Source organism: Dendrobates tinctorius, unplaced genomic scaffold, assembly GCF_039654945.1.
Source record: "Dendrobates tinctorius isolate UK_male_01 unplaced genomic scaffold, ASM3965494v1 ptg000421c, whole genome shotgun sequence".
NCBI classification, from domain to species: Eukaryota; Metazoa; Chordata; class Amphibia; order Anura; family Dendrobatidae; genus Dendrobates; species Dendrobates tinctorius.
Genome location: NW_027362085.1, coordinates 756,256 through 769,628, shown reverse-complemented (window position 1 = coordinate 769,628; position 13,373 = coordinate 756,256). Strand labels below are relative to the sequence as shown.

Here is a 13,373-nt window from a genome sequence, read left to right as displayed (position 1 = left end):
TGCTTGTTCTTTATTGCTTGCCATGACCACAGCATTTTTTGTTGGGTTGAATCGGTTGGTTTCTGTAGTGTAGCGGTTATCACGTTTGCTTTACACGTGAAAGGTCCTCAGTTTGAAACTGGATAGAAGCATGACATTAGGCGTTGATATTAAAGCTTTTGACGTTGAGTCTTTGTTCTCGATGGCTCGTCATGACCACAGTAACCTTCTGCAGCCGGTTTCTGTAGTGTAGTGGTTATCATGTTCGCCTAACACGCGAAAGGTCCCCAGTTCGAAACTGGGCAGAAACACGCTGTTACCCTTTGGTATCCAAGCTTTTGACTTTCAGTTCTTGATCTCGATTGCTTGTTGTCACCACAGTAAGCACTTGCATCTTTTTTCTGTAGTGTAGAGGTTATCACTAGTGTTGAGCATTCCGATACCGCAAGTATCGGGTATCGGCCGATACTTGCTGTATCGGAATTCCGATACCGACTTCCGATATTTTTTCAATATCGGAATCGGAAGTTCAGTTGATTGACGGCCTGACGTCATCATGATGCGCGGTGTGTGCGCATCATGATGCGCCGTCATTTCGGGCCTTCCGGGGGTCTCTGCCGGCCTGCCGGGGGGCTGTGCCGGCCTGCCGGGGGGCTGTGTGGACTGCCCGGGGTCTGTACCGGCCTGCCGGGGGGCTGTGCCGGCCTGCCGGTGGTCTGTGCACCCTGTGGGGGTCTGTACCGGCCTGCCGGGGGGCTGTGCCGGCCTGCCGGGGGGCTGTGCTGATGTCCGGGGGTCTGTGCAAGCATCGTCCGATGGGACTACAAGTCCCATCGGGCGATGCCTGCTACCATGACAGTGATTGACACATTAGCCAATGATGGGACAGTAGTAGTCCCATCATCCGGCTAATGTGTTAAATGTTAAAAAAAAAAAAAATACTACATACATACTACATGCATGCTACATACATACTACATACATACTACATACATACTACATACATGCTACATGCATGCTACATACATACTACATGCTACATACATACTACATACATGCTACATACATACTGCATGCTACATACATACTACATACATACTACATACATACTACATACATACTACATGCATGCTACATACATACTACATACATACTACATGCATGCTACATACATACTACATGCTACATACATACTACATATATACTACATACATACTACATACATGCTACATACATACTGCATGCTACATACATACTACATACATACTACATACATACTACATGCATGCTACATACATACTACATGCATGCTACATACATACTACATGCATGCTACATACATACTACATGCTACATACATACCACATACATACTACATACATACTACATACTACATATATACTACATGCATGCTACATACATACTACATGCTACATACATACCACATACATACTACATACATACTACATACATACTACATGCTACATACATACTACATATATACTACATGCATGCTACATACATACTACATGCTACATACATACCACATACATACCACATACATACTACATACATACTACATGCTACATACATACTACATATATACTACATGCATGCTACATACATACTACATGCTACATACATACCACATACATACTACATACATACTACATACATACTACATGCTACATACATACTACATATATACTACATGCATGCTACATACATACTACATGCTACATACATACCACATACATACTACATATATACTACATGCATGCTACATACATACTACATATATACTACATGCATGCTACATACATACTACATGCTACATGCATGCTACATACATACTACATACATACTACATGCTACATACATACCACATATATTCTACATACATACAATACATTCATACAATACATACATAGACATACAGTACATATAACATAGAGTAACATACTTACCAATACTTGTCACATTGTTCCCCGAAGCCATTGTCTTTTCCGGGATAAATATTAACATAACAAACCACAAAAATACTCACCCACGATCCGAAGCAGTCCACGAGTGTGTCCCACGACGATCTTGGGTAGAGAACTGCAGCATCAGATGATGCTGCCGTTCTCTACGGGCTGCAGGAATCCAATGACGGAAGGTAGGTATCCTTCCGCACTGTATTCCTCCGCCACTTAAAAAAAAAAAAGTCCCTAGTCTCACTTTATGCCATTGCTGCGTGGGAATTTCCCACACAGCAATGGCATAAAGTGAGACTAGGGACTTTTTTTTTTTTTAAGTGGCGGAGGAATACAGTGCGGAAGGATACCTACCTTCCGTCATTGGATTCCTGCAGCCCGTAGAGAACGGCAGCAACAGCTGATGCTGCAGTTCTCTACCCAAGATCGTCGTGGGACACACTCGTGGACTGCTTCGGATCGTGGGTGAGTATTTTTGTGGTTTGTTATGTTAATATTTATCCCGGAAAAGACAATGGCTTCGGGGAACAATGTGACAAGTATTGGTAAGTATGTTACTCTATGTTATATGTACTGTATGTCTATGTATGTATTGTATGAATGTATTGTATGTATGTAGTATATATGTGGTATGTATGTAGCATGTAGTATGTATGTAGTATGTATGTAGCATGCATGTAGCATGTAGTATGTATGTAGCATGCATGTAGTATATATGTAGTATGTATGTAGCATGCATGTAGTATATATGTAGTATGTATGTGGTATGTATGTAGCATGTAGTATGTATGTAGCATGCATGTAGTATATATGTAGTATGTATGTAGCATGTAGTATGTATGTAGTATGTATGTAGTATGTATGTGGTATGTATGTAGCATGTAGTATGTATGTAGCATGCATGTAGTATATATGTAGTATGTATGTAGCATGTAGTATGTATGTAGTATGTATGTGGTATGTATGTGGTATGTATGTAGCATGTAGTATGTATGTAGCATGCATGTAGTATATATGTAGTATGTATGTAGCATGTAGTATGTATGTAGTATGTATGTAGTATGTATGTGGTATGTATGTAGCATGTAGTATGTATGTAGCATGCATGTAGTATATATGTAGTATGTAGTATGTATGTAGTATGTATGTGGTATGTATGTAGCATGTAGTATGTATGTAGCATGCATGTAGTATGTATGTAGCATGCATGTAGTATGTATGTAGCATGCATGTAGTATGTATGTAGTATGTATGTAGTATGTATGTAGCATGCAGTATGTATGTAGCATGCATGTAGTATATATGTAGTATGTATGTTGCATGTAGTATTTATGTAGTATGAATGTAGCATGTATGTAGTATGTAGTATGAATGTAGCATGTATGTAGTATGCATGTTGTATGTATGTAGCATGTAATTTTTTTTTTTTTTTTTACATTTAACACATTAGCCGGATGATGGGACTACTACTGTCCCATCATTGTCTAATGTGTCAATCACTGTCATGGTAGCAGGCATCGCCCGATGGGACTTGTAGTCCCATCGGACGATGCCTGCACAGACCCCCGGAGCCTGCACAGACCACCGGCAGGCCGGCACAGCCCCCCGGCAGGCCGGCACAGCCCCCCGGAGCCTGCACAGCCCCCCGGCAGGCCGGCACAGCCCCCCGGCAGGCCGGCACAGCCCCCCGGAGCCTGCACAGACCACCGGCAGGCCGGCACAGACCACCGGAGCCTGCACAGACCCCCTGGCAGGCCGGCACAGCCCCCCGAAAGGCCCGTACAGACCCCAGAGAGGCTGTACAAGGGCAGGAAAGGGTTTTTCTTATTCCGATACCGGAAGTCCCATAGACTTGAATGGGACTTCCGGTATCGGAATCGGCGATACCGATACTTTTTTTAAAGATCGGCCGATACCATCCGATCCGATACTTTGAAGTATCGGACGGTATCACTCAACTCTAGTTATCACGTTCGCCTCACACGCGAAATGTCCCCAGTTCGAAATAGGGCAGAAACACAGCTTTTTCTCTTGGAAAACGATCTTTTTGACTTTCAGTGCTTGTTCTTTATTGCTTGCCATGACCACAGCATTTTTTGTTTGTTTGAATCAGTTGGTTTCTGTAGTGTAGCGGTTATCACGTTCGCTTTACATGCGAAAGGTCCTCAGTTCGAAACTGGGCAGAAACACAGCGTTCCTCATGCAAACTAGCGCTTTTGACAATGAGTGCTTGATCTTTAATGCTTGCCATGACCACAGTAAACGCTCTTGTCTGGTTACTGTAGTGTAGTGATTGTCCTGTTTGCCATCCTCCTGAAAGTTCCCTGTTTTGATCCCGGGCAGAAACATGTGGCTTTTCTTTATTTTGATCACAAACGTATATTGTTGGCTTAATTAGCCTTAGTTAGCATATTCTATTGCTGGTTTAATGAGCATTACTTTTACCAATGTGATTATTTCTACCCGTTTTTGCTTTTGGCAAGCATGTGTGTTTTTGACAGTGTCTAAGTGTTCCTAATTCAAGTAACACCTGATAGGATCAAGGTGCGAAAGCAGGCATCTAGGTGCTTTTTCTTTTTGGCTTTTGGGCAAAGGTATGAGAATGTTTTGTGGAGCATGGTTTTGTTTCCCTGTTTGTTCTTTTTCTCCAATAGCCTGACAAATGAAAGGTTCCTGTGTTGCAAAATGCACTTTGTCCTGTCTTCAGACATAGAGGAAGACCTCTTGACTTTGGCTGGCTGTTTTTTTCTTTTTCAAGTTCATTTCAGCATGTTTAAACATCTTTAGATTTGCATGGAGTTTCTAAAGTGTAGTGGTTGTCACGTTCACCTCACACGCGAACGGTCCCCAGTTCGAAACTGGATAGAAGCATGAAATTAGGCGTTGATATTAAAGCTTTTGACGTTGAGTCTTTGTTCTCGATGGCTCGTCATGACCACAGTAACCTTCCGCAGTGGGTTTCTGTAGTGTAGCGGTTATCACGTTCGCTTTACACCCGAAAGGTCCTCAGTTCGAAACTGGGCAGAAACACAGCGTTCCTTTTGCAAACTAGTGCTTTTGACAATGAGTGCTTGATCTTTAATACTTACCATGACCACAGTAAACGCTCTTGTCTGGTTACTGTAGTGTAGTGATTGTCCTGTTTACCATCCTTCTGAAAGTTCCCTGTTTTGATCCCGGGCAGAAACATGTGGCTTTTCTTTATTTTGATCACAAACGTATATTGTTGGCTTAATTAGCCTTAGTTATCATATTCTATTGCTGGTTTAATGAGCATTACTTTTACCAATGTGATTATTTCTACCCGTTTTTACTTTTGGCAAGCATGTGTGTTTTTGACAGTGTCTAAGGCTAGTTTCACACTTGTTTTTTTTTGCAGCGCGTTTTTCCCGCAAAAAAACGCTTTGAAAAAACACATACAAAAGCATACAACTGCTGCGTTTTTTTCAAGCATTTTTATGAGCATGCATGAAAAAAACGCAGCGTTTTTATGCGTTTGTATGCGTTTTTAGTGCGTTTTTACCTCGTTTGCGTTTTTTTCCAACATTAGGTGGCCCCTCACACTAACCCAAACCATGACTTTACTAACCCTAACCCTGACCCTAACCCTAACCCTAACCCTGACCCTAACCCTAACCCTAACCCTGACCCTAACCCTTAACCAAATCATACTTAACCCTAACCCAAACCCTAAACCCTAACTAACCCTAACCCTAACCCTAACCCTGACCCTAACCCTAACCCTAACCCTGACCCTAACCCTTAACCAAATCATACTTAACCCTAACCCAAACCCTAAACCCTAACTAACCCTAACCCTAACCCTAACCCTGACCCTAACCCTAACCCTAACCCTGACCCTAACCCTAACCCTAACCCTAACCCTAACCCTGACCCTAACCCTTAACAAAACCATACTTAACCCTAACCCTGACCCTAACCCTAACCCTGACCATAACCCTAACCCTAACCCTGACCCTAACCCTAACCCTAACCCTGACCCTAACCCTTAACCAAACCATACTTAACCCTAATCCTGACCCTAACCCTGACCCTAACCCTTAACAAAACCATACTTAATCCTAACCCTGACCCTAACCCTAACCCTAACCCTAACCCTGACCCTAACCCTTAACCAAACCATACTTAACCCTAATCCTGACCCTAACCCTGACCCTAACCCTTAACAAAACCATACTTAACCCTAACCCTGACCCTAACCCTAACCCTAACCCTAACCCTGACCCTAACCCTAACCCTAACCCTAACCCTGACCCTAACCCTTAACCAAACCATACTTAACCCTAATCCTGACCCTAACCCTGACCCTAACCCTTAACCAAACCATACTTAACCCTAACCCTGACCCAAACCCCAACCCTAACCCTGACCCTGACCCTAACCCTAACCCTAAACCCCCTTAACTAACCCTAACTCTAACCCAAACCCCTAAATTCCATGGTTAAAAAAAAAAAACGCATATGCAAAAAAACGCATACATGAGCATGCCAGTGCGCACATATAGGCATCCATAGGCTATAATGGCCATTTTTAGCGCAAAACGTGCGCATATGTGCGCATGCGCTTTTTTGCAGGGCCAAAAAATGCAACATGCTGCGTCTGGAAAATACAAACGCACACCCCAAAAAAATGCAGCACATGAAAATCGCATACATGTGCTTACAAGCGCGCAGGTATGCGCACCCATGTTAAATATAGGGGAAAAAACGCATGCTCACATATGCGTTTTTTTCCAGCGCTAAAAAACGCAAATGTGAAACCAGCCTAAGTGTTCCTAATTCAAGTAACACCTGATAGGATCAAGGTGCGAAAGCAGGCATCTAGGTGCTTTTTCTTTTTGGCTTTTGGACAAAGGCATGAGAATGTTTTGTGGATCATGGTTTTGTTTCCCTGTTTGTTCTTTTTCTCCAATAGCCTGACAAATGAAAGGTTCCTGTGTTGCAAAATGCACTTTGTCCTGTCTTCAGACATAGAGGAAGACCTCTTGACTTTGGCTGGCTGTTTTTTTCTTTTTCAAGTTCATTTCAGCATGTTTAAACATCTTTAGCTTTGCATGGAGTTTCTGAAGTGTAGTGGTTGTCACGTTCACCTCTGGGCAGAAACACAGCGTTCCTCTTGCAAACTAGCGCTTATGACAATGAGTGCTTGATCTTTAATGCTTGCCATGACCACAGTAAACGCTCTTGTCTGGTTACTGTAGTGTAGTGATTGTCCTGTTTGCCATCCTCCTGAAAGTTCCCTGTTTTGATCCCGGGCAGAAACATGTGGCTTTTCTTTATTTTGATCACAAACGTATATTGTTGGCTTAATTAGCCTTAGTTAGCATATTCTATTGCTGGTTTAATGAGCATTACTTTTACCAATGTGATTATTTCTACCCGTTTTTGCTTTTGGCAAGCATGTGTGTTTTTGACAGTGTCTAAGTGTTCCTAATTCAAGTAACACCTGATAGGATCAAGGTGCGAAAGCAGGCATCTAGGTGTTTTTTCTTTTTGGCTTTTGGACAAAGGCATGAGAATGTTTTGTGGAGCATGGTTTTGTTTCCCTGTTTGTTCTTTTTCTCCAATAGCCTGACAAATGAAAGGTTCCTGTGTTGCAAAATGCACTTTTTCCTATCTTCAGACATAGAGGAAGACCTCTTGACTTTGGCTGGCTGTTTTTTTCTTTTTCAAGTTCATTTCAGCATGTTTAAACATCTTTAGCTTTGCATGGAGTTTCTGAAGTGTAGTGGTTGTCACGTTCACCTCACACGCGAGCGGTCCCCAGTTTGAAACTGGATAGAAGCATGACATTAGGCGTTGATATTAAAGCTTTTGACGTTGAGTCTTTGTTCTCGATGGCTCGTCATGAAAACAGTAGCCTTCCGCAGCCGGTTTCTGGAGTGTAGTGGTTATCACGTTCGCCTAACACGCGAAAGGTCCCCAGTTCGAAACTGGGCAGAAACACGGTGTTACCCTTTGGTATCCAAGCTTTTGACTTTCAGTTCTTGATCTCGATTGCTTGTTGTCACCACAGTAAGCACTTCCATCTGGTTTCTGTAGTGTAGCGGTTATCACGTTCGCCTCACACGTGACAGGTCCCCAGTTCGAAACTGGGCAGAAACACAGCGTTTCTCTTGCAAACTAGCGCTTTTGACAATGAGTGCTTGATCTTTAATGCTTGCCATGACCACAGTAAATGCTCTTGTCTGGTTACTGTAGTGTAGTGATTGTCCTGTTTGCCATTGTCGGGATCCCTCAGATATCTCTTTCTTCTGAAGGACCGATGTTCTTGGGTGTAAGGCACCATATGTCTCTAATTGATTCCTCCGTCGAGAAGGATAACACAGACACAAGCTGTATAATACCACTCTGGATGCCTGCCAAGACGCCTCTGGCTTATCAGTTAGGCTTCCATCTTTTATAGCAAAGAATTTAAACATTTACAGACATGCGCAGTATAAAAAATGATTTCACAACTTGTTTTCTACAAAGAAAGTCATGTAGGCTAAAAAGCAGGAGTATTTGACCTTGGTTCACAAGGGAACAGAAAAGATAAGTTTTAAACAAGAAAATGCAACATAGACAGAACTCAATTTAACTACTTCAGTTCCTATCATTCCCCCCTTTGACATCTTTATTCTTCACAATCTGGAACACTGGATCCTGCAACGACAGCTGATAGTGCCCTATTCACCAGGTACTATCCCAGGCCAACGGGTTGCCCGAGGGAGACAGGTATCTTCTTTTACCCTCTCCATCCCCCAGTTACTAAGGCCACGTCTGTCATCACAAGAGTACGCTCCTTCATGCCAGAAATGAGATGTCAACCTAAAACCCCTACTGGTAACCATTTATATGCATTGTCTCCACATATCCAGTACATGTCACTAGGTAGGTCCCATAGGGCTGAATGTTGTAATACCAGTCTATGAACCAGATCTATGAACGCAGATACATTCTGAAGCATACACCAATTTGGAAGTTGTCCTAAAGGGCTACAATAGCCTACATCGGGATTTCCACAGGTGGGAATTCCTTTCTCATATCCAGATGACTCGTTGCAAGGTATATTACCTGAAATATTAAAACAAGTTTCATTATTGCCCTGGGGAAATAAATTGGAATACTCCCAGGACGTGTTATGCAACCTTCTTTCTAGCAGTATTGGTTTGAAGGCATCAGTAGAGTGGGAAGTTACATTAAAACTAACTTGTAGGCCATACATTGGAATTTGCCCCAGGTAGGTTAATCGAGTTCTATTCCTGGGTACCCAAGCCCCCCTTTATATGCCAGATATTGAAGGTGTGCATTACTTCCTGAAAGGTTACCCTGCCACCAAGGGTATCCTACCCATCCCACAATAGGTATTCCAACAGTTGTGTTCCATAACTTCACATTATTTGTGGCATTATTAGCAAGTGTATCAGAACAACTGGTCCAGGCAAATAATTCCTCGGGTGGCACAGGAATAACAAGGAACGGAATACTAGTGGCCGATATTGGTGAATGTGTGCAGATCCAGCAATCTGCTGGAGGCTGAGTGTCATTTAACCAATCATTCAGTAATTTTTCATGATGTTGTATAAACTTATTATTCAAGGACATTGGAGAATTTAGATTGTCCCACGCAGCTACCATTATTACAGATAATGCAACAAAACTAAACCAAAACATTATGCACTCTTATGCTTTGTTAACTCCTGTGGCTAGTTTGCAATGTGATGCGTGGATCCAGGTTGGTCGTCCTTCCAACTTAACAGAAGTAGGCGTTGTCAGGAGTACTTGGTAAGGTCCCTGATATCGGGGTTCAAGGGTCTTTCTGGAGTGTTTCTTGACATATACGTAATCACCAGGTTGCAGACAGTGAGTTCCTTCCACACTATCTGGATCTGGAATGGAAGAGAAAACTAGAGAATGCATTTGAGTTAAATGCTTTTGCAACTGGATTACATAACTTGTCAAATTATCCACATTGAGTGTTAAGACCTGTGGGTAGTACAACCCTGTGTTTGGTGGTCTTCCAAACAGTATCTCGAAGGGTGACAGTTTAGCTTTCCCCGTGGGTGTGTGCCTTACTGAGAATAATGCTAATGGGAGACACTCTGGCCATGGTCTATGGGTTTGCTTCATGGTTTTCTGTATTTTCAATTTTAGTGTCCCGTTCATTCTTTCTACCTTCCCTGAACTCTGTGGGTGGTAGGGTGTATGAAATGCTTGTTCTACACCTATCATTTGCATTACATTTTGCATTACCTCAGCAGTAAAGTGTGTACCTCTGTCTGATTCAATTGTTTCAGGGACACCGAATCGTGGTACTAGTTCCATCACCAGTTTCTTTGCAGTGGCTCGAGCTGTAGCCGTTTTCACCGGGTAGGCCTCTGGCCATCCAGAGAAGAGATCTACACATACTAGGATATTTGCATACACTCCTACCTTGGTAGCTGTATGTCGTCAATCTGCCGTCTCTGAAACGGGTAGAGAGGCCTAGGTGTCGCTTTCTTAGGGACTTTTACTGTTTTACCTGGGTTGTGCTGTGCACAGATGAGGCATGATTGTACAAGTTTCGCGGCTGCATAACTGAAACCAGGAGCGATCCAGAAGGCATCTACCATGGCACACATGTGACTTTTTGAGGTGTGATTGGGGCCATGTGCTGCTTGCGCCATGATTGGGAACAGGGACTTTGGTGGGCACATTTTATCCTTATTCTCCCATACTCCATTTGAGTTCAGCTCAGCTCCCAGTCTCCCCTGGTGTACCTTCTCTGTTTGGGCAGCCTTTTGCTGGAGGGATTTCAGGACATCTAGACCCAATGTGGCTGGAATACGCTGACTCCCCGCCACCGTCCACTGCTCTCTCTAGGCCGCCTTGTGCTATTTTAGCAGCCTCGCTCGCCCTTCTATTGCCCTCTACCTCCACGGAGTCACCTTTGTGTGTGCTTTTACCTTGACAATGCCAACCTGGACTGGTAACATCAATGCCTCCATCAATTGTTTCACCAGCTCTGCATTTTTAATGGGCTTCGAATCTGTGAAAATATTAGCGACTTTACCTGCAGCGGCTCTACACGCCTCAGTGAGTGCCTTCAACTCTGCCTCCTGCGCAGACATGTGAGGAGAGAGTGGTTCCGCTCGGATTACCTCATGTGAGTATACTACTGCATATCCAGTGTAGAATCGTCCATCCTGGTGGTATCTGGGGCCATCTACAAAAAAGAAACTCAAAGTCTGCATTAGGAACAGGTTTTTCATGAATGTGTGCAAACCCAACTGTCTCCTGACTCATCAGTTCTATGCAGACATGTTCATGCGTCATGTCAAAGTATCCTTCCTCACTTGCTAATACGGTCACCAATTCCCCCTTTTCTGAATCCACAGGCAGGAGGGTGGCTGGATTCAGAACGTTACATCTTGTGAGGAGTGACATACTCAGGAATTAGTAGAGCACACTCAAGTTGGAGCTATCTGGCCATAGACAGATGTTTTGGTTGAACTTGTAGGAGTATGGCATGGATGTCATGTGGGGAATAGATTGTCAAAAGAAACATCAGTGTCATCTCACATGCCTTCCCTATTACGTCTCCACTTTTTTCCTTGTGCTCCAGCATACATGACAGGTCGTTTTATTGTCCTTGTTTGCTCAATTTCTTTAGCTACCTTAAGGAGGTCTTTCAGATCTACATATCTCCATTCAGGTCTGGCTGTCTGTACTGCGTCTCGTAAGTCTTTGTTCATACCGTCAATGAATGCATTCACCAGTATTCTAACATCAAGTGGGTTTATGCAAATGTACCCATGTCTGCCCATTTCAGCTGTAACCGTCCAAAGTACATCTCTACACTCTCTCCTTTTTGCTGTGTCACATTAGTCAGGAGTACAGACTGCTCTGATTGTTCCACTGCAGCCCATTGTCTTAGTGACTCACAGTACGTCTCCCCAGATCATGCAGATTTATCATCCATGCCCCAAGCCTGATTCTTTGTCACATCTGTGTGTGTCTTAATTATATGTCCTAGTGCGTCACCTGCCTTTAAACTCACCAACCTCTCTAGGTCTGCCCAGGTACACTTATATGTCTGCTGTACTTCCTTTATGTGTCTGTAAAACAGGAATGGTTGGTCTTCAGGGTCAGGCAGCTGCTTCAGCAAAGCTAGCTGGTCAGAGGGGCTCCAGGGACAATACTCCTGCATCTTTCTTATTCTAGTCACACTTCTAGGTCCTGATGGGGTTGGTCGTCTGATGTCTACTGCCAGCTTACTCCTCAAGGGCCAATGTCCCCACTACCCACTATCCACACTATTATGTCAGCTTCTTATGATCTTGTCTGGATATGATTTAGTGCAATTCGCTTAGGTCAGTAGCACAGGTCACACAAGTAGCTATTCAGTCTGGGTTTGTCTGAGTCTGACCACAGTGTTTACAAGTCCATCTGTTTTGTCTGGGTCTCTGGTTACACTTTGTCAATCAAACATTCATAATACACCTTCCATACTGCTGCACATTCTCAAGCATCATTTATTCACTTGCTATTTTCTTCCCTTGTCTGTGCCTTTTTGTACATCCAAACATTCACACTCTGGCATTTTTGCCTTTTTCAATATTTGTCCCACTTGTTTTACTGCTTCCTTCCTTCTCTGTCTCTTGTAATTTGACACAATTTGCTATACAAATCAATCACACAACTAGAAGCAGGTTCAAACACATTAATGACCAAGCAATCACTTACAATGACCAAACAATCACTTACAATTCCCTTCTAATTTAGGCACCATATCTTACTTTTAACTTCCAATCTTCAATTAAGTACTGTTGCTTTAAAATGCACAAATCTTTCAGCTCGTACCTTACGGATAGAATTACAGAGAATTTTGAGCACAGCTCACACTCAGCAGAGATAAGAGCTAAGGGAGAAGAAAAACTGCGCAGCGCCATCCTTCCTCCCTCCCGTCAGAATGCAGCGTCGTCCTTCACAGAATTCTGTAGTTCTTTACACTTATCAAAATCAATTTCTACAAAGAAACTCAAAATCACGGGATTTCACTGTAAGGGCAGATAACTGTATAATGAGATTAACCATGCCTTGCCCTTTTTCTGGCCAAATGCATTCAGGAAACTTTACAATGTAATGCCACATATAACACGAACTATATCATTACTCAATTCATTCAGTCTCAGATGTAGATTTGAAATATATATAACGCATCTGTCCGGGATTCCACCACAACTAGAAAGGTCACAAATCTCTTGACACAAAAATGATGTGTGATGATTCATTCATACGTGCTCATTCACTGATTTTTTTTTTTTTTTTTTTTTTACTCAATTACTCATCTCTCATCTTATTCAGAGGTTCTCATAGACATATATACAAGGATTCACACAGCCTGCCTATCTTGCACTTTGGATTTGATTACTAC

The 13,373-nt window shown here is 42.8% G+C and overlaps 3 non-coding genes across 3 annotated transcripts; all 3 read left to right on the top strand.

Moving 5' to 3' along the window:
• The first annotated feature begins 217 nt into the window (after window positions 1–217).
• TRNAV-AAC (transfer RNA valine (anticodon AAC)) lies at window positions 218–290 on the top strand. Its single transcript has one exon. It is a non-coding gene; the product is annotated as a tRNA-Val (tRNA).
• A 3,781-nt stretch (window positions 291–4,071) lies between these two features.
• Window positions 4,072–4,144, top strand: TRNAV-UAC (transfer RNA valine (anticodon UAC)). Its single transcript has one exon. It is a non-coding gene; the product is annotated as a tRNA-Val (tRNA).
• A 768-nt stretch (window positions 4,145–4,912) lies between these two features.
• Window positions 4,913–4,985, top strand: TRNAV-UAC (transfer RNA valine (anticodon UAC)). The gene has a single exon. It is a non-coding gene; the product is annotated as a tRNA-Val (tRNA).
• The last annotated feature ends 8,388 nt before the right edge of the window (window positions 4,986–13,373 follow it).